Source organism: Branchiostoma belcheri, unplaced genomic scaffold (assembly GCF_001625305.1).
Source record: "Branchiostoma belcheri isolate BF01 breed outbred unplaced genomic scaffold, Haploidv18h27 scaffold28, whole genome shotgun sequence".
NCBI lineage: Eukaryota > Metazoa > Chordata > Leptocardii > Amphioxiformes > Branchiostomatidae > Branchiostoma > Branchiostoma belcheri.
The window spans coordinates 304377-308840 of record NW_017803887.1 but is presented as its reverse complement, the minus strand read 5'-3'; positions in this window follow the sequence as shown (position 1 = coordinate 308840).

Sequence of the window (4464 nt, the reverse complement as noted above, 5' to 3'; positions counted from 1 at the left end):
AAGCGAAGAACAGTCCAATGTTTTACCGGTTTCTGACAATAGCTCATGTGTGGCGTTGACACCCATATCCAAGAACACTATCCTTGCCATATCTAATTCGTTTTCTTGCCGATCTGCTTCTTTTGTCGACTCTATAACTATTGACTTCTTTGTAGCTAATAAGTAAGGATCGAAGAGTTGGGGAATATCATACCCTCTTCCACGTTCCCCCAATGTCCACTTGGAAAAAATTACTATTATATATTTTGATTCGAACGAAATGCAGAAAAACAAAGACCATCTACGACCAGCTAACTCCTCTGGCAAATTCTTAAAACCATTTGGCAAAAGTCCTCTATTTCGTTCCACCAAGTAAAGAAGTTTATCCAAGACCACACATTGGCCTGGCCATAGGTACTAGTATGTTGCTCAAGATAACATTTGGAAACACTACTGAAGGACAGGAATTCGATGTTGGATTTCAAACAAGGAAATGGAAATAGGAGCACAAGACAAAAGCTCTGGAGGGGGATCAGCCCTAGCCTCTAACGGCTAAGCGGCTAGAAAGAGTGAAAATCGGTCAAATGAGATAACATGTCGAGGGAGTTGGTCCGCTAGAAATTAAAAAAGTACAGGTTGCGGCAAAATGTACTCTCTGGCGGACCAACTCTCTCGGCATGTTATCTCTCTATTTGACCGATTTCTACTCTTTTCAGTCGTCTCCCGAAGCCTGGTAGAGGTTATATCAGCCCTGTTCTGTCGACAATATACAGCATGGGTTCTGGGAGGAGCTAAGGTCTAAGAGGTAAGGTAGGTGGCGTCTAGTGGCCGAGTGGTAAGGCTAGCGGACACGAGATCGAGAGGTCGCGGGTTCGATTCCTGGCATTCTTGGATCGACGTTGTGCCCGTGGAAAGGCACTTTACGCGACTTTCCTCACCACCCAGGTGTAAAATGGGTACCTGAGTTCGGTTGGTGAGGTAAAAGGAGAGGGATGGGCTCTGCCTTCCAATACCATCGTACCATCGATGCCTAGGCACAGTGGATCAACAACCCAATGCTCTTACGGCTCCAATATGGCTATGGTAATCTCCAAGCAGATCATACGGTTGCAAAGCAGTATCCATTGGTCAGAGGAGTGTCGCATTAGCCACTGAATGGACGTTCCTCTGGCCATTTCCTTCCTAATGGATATTCCCCTGCCCAATGGGTACTGCCTTGCCACCGTGTGATCTGCTTGGAGATTAAGGCTATGGGACAACATTTTCTTCAGGTAGGTATGTTAAAAACAGGTGCATGTCCCAGCAGGACTAAACCATCTACCCTCTGATTTGCCGGATGCCGACAGAGCTCTGACACGCCGCCGGTCCCACTCGGGTCTTTCATACGGGCGCACCGGTGCACAATTACCGGACTGTACCTGTCCCCGCTCCGTACGACACGTGTCAATCACACCGGCAGGTAGGGCCTGGTTAGTGTCTCCCGGTGGGGGGCTGTAATTTAGGCGGCACTGCGGGATTTTTGTCTTCTCTCCTAGCAGAGGTTGATGGGGGAAGATCGTTACCTTTTTATATATGGCCCGTTTTTTTGTCGCTACCGGTACCCCCCCACCAACCTTGGGGCGCGCATGGACCCTCTCTGGCCAATGGATACTGTCTGGCTGATACTGTCTTTTTGCCACCCATGGATCTGCTTTGAGATCAAGTTTTGTCGCCCTCTATGATTTGCGGAGAGAGATTTTGTAGTCTAAAAACTGATGGTTCCGGTTGTACATGTAGAACGTCTGGGTCCTCTGCGGAAACGTTGATTCTGGGTGTCATACTTAAGTATTAATCTGAAGTTCTATACTTGCAAATACAACATTGCAAGAGCATGGGAAACTGTTTACGTCTTTTATATTACATACCTCAATACCTAACCCAACAACATAAAAAAACCCAATTCTACTAGAGGCTGCAATCACTGCGTAACCATACATTTGAGAGTACAGAGAAATGCCTTAACGGATTTTATAGAGACGATTGATCATTTTTAACGCTATGTGTGTTTTTGTTCCATACCTTTGCCATAACATCGTGCATCCCATTCCAATTATAACATCAGGGGTCGGAAATACATTTTGCTTGCTCAGCAATCCCTGTGTAGTGAAAACGGGTCTTACTGGTGACCCAAATCCAATACTTTTGTGTTGGAAAACAGATAATTTTTTTCATGATGTTCTAGCTTTCATGCTTGTGTTGTGTTTATGTTTGTGTGCTCAACAGTTTGTGTCTTGATATACTAGTACATAATGATAGACATTTTCCAGTTATTTCCTGAAGTGTTGTCCACTTGGACGTCTCCATAGGGGGTCACTCCGGGGTTTCTCCCAATGGTACGTTTCCATCTGGTATTACCGCAAATTATAGTAATACCCCTGCACAATGGGGGATAGATGGGTATGATTAGACACTTAATAAGCATTGTCGGAATCTATAAAAACCCATGTCCAAAATACAGCGACTTTCATAAAGTCTTCCACAACTGAATTTCAAAGTTCTTTATTCACAATCACTTGTTAACAATGGCCGATGTTTCGATGATCGTCTGTCATCTTCTAGTCTCTACCAGACTAACTACGCTGGCTATATATAGGAGAATATTTGCCAGGGGAGTCTGGCCGCCTTGTAGGTTTGACTGGCCGCGCAGGGAAAGAAACAACCTCCCTTGGCCAATTTTACTCTCTTTTTTTTGCCGAATTCTACGATCCGTATTCCCGTAGAAAGGCCTGGTGGAGGCTATTCATCTTCATCGAATTTCGGTCCATGGTCCAGTCTGTATCCGTGTGTTTGTTACAGCTATCTGCTCTGTCTGTATAGCCATAGTCCGATAAAGCAAATGCATGTATAACTAGAAAGGTAAAATTTGCAAAGCAGATGCGTAATGTTTACCTTTGCATATTGTCTGCTCTGTTAATTCTTGGTCCAACACATTCATATATATGGTGACAGGAGTCTAAATCCCTCCTGTTATAAAATTGCAACATGATGCAACCCAACACTAGTTACCATGGTGACAGTCTCAGGCCATTGATCTTTTGTGTTTGGAGAAGAAGAAAAGGATCAAAAGCAACATCTTTTCTCTCGGTAGACATGAATACTGAATGTTAACATGTAATTCATACATATAGGCTAGTGTTAATATCATAATCTGTTATATAGATTTGCCTTCTCCTGACTTCTCTGTAATGATGGAAATGTAAAAAGAACAGGCCTGGGTTTTGTGATCAGAGGATTAACACTACCGCCCACTCGTCCTACCAAACATATACACTTCATTGTTGGCGACAAAACGAATTACGGTGAAGGACACATGGGAAGTTGAAACCTTCAATCTTAATCACAGCCCACAACAGGTTTACTGTGTTGTTCATTCTCACTGCTAAATTACTGCTATAGTTGGGTAAGAAAGAATTACATTTTTGGCTGATTGACGATTCATTTTGATTAGTTGTGTTTTTACCTTCTCCAATGAGGTAGTGTTTGTTTGTGTGTGTATGTGTGTGTGTGTGTGTGTATGTGTGTGTGTGTGTGTGTGTGTCACAATGTGTGTGTGTGTATGTGCGTGTGTGTGTATGTGCGTGTGTGTGTGTCACAATGTGTGTGTGTGTGTTTGTGTGTGTGTGTATGTGTGTGTCTGTCACAATAAAAAAATGTGTGCGTTCGTGTCACATAGTATATGTGCGTGTGTGTTTGTATGTATGTGCGTGTCTGTTTACAATTGTCAATGTATCATGTTCGATCAGCATCTGCGCAACACCGCATATAACACCTACCAACCCTCCTAACATCTCAGTACATGTAAGTCTGTGGCTCGAGTCTAAACAGCAGTATTTATTCCAAACCACGTCCTGTGTAACGCCTGAGGCCGCAGAAGTAACCAGTGAACCGAGAAACTACAGGTACCCACAATAGTGTAACTTACCTACGCATAAAACAAACAGCCATTCAGGGTAGAAATAATTGTCACACCAAACTCTCCTTTGAAGTCTATTCGCCACCGACGCGTGCGCATGACTACACACCGGCCGATCGTTTGGGTGCATCGCGACTCGGCGGAATGTCATGAAAACTGTTAACATTCTTCACTGGACGTTCGTAAACACACATGAAAATGTACAAAATATCTCCTGCTCAATGTAGCTTGCTGTCAAGTTTGGAACGGGGACTGTGCTCTGTGAACGCTTGCGCCAAAATCAAAACCCAAGCTAAATGAGCAAATGTACAGAATATTTACGAGCTCAATGTAGCTTGCTGTCAAGTTTGAAACAGTGACTGTGCTCTGTGAACGCTCACGCCAAAATTCAAAGCTTTTCTAAATGAGGAAATGTATAGAATATTTAATTGTGCTCAATACAGCTTGAAGTCAAGTTTGAAACTAGTACCGTGTTTTGTGAACGCTTGCGTAAATTCGAAGCACGAAGTCGTTTCTAAATGTGCAATTGTACC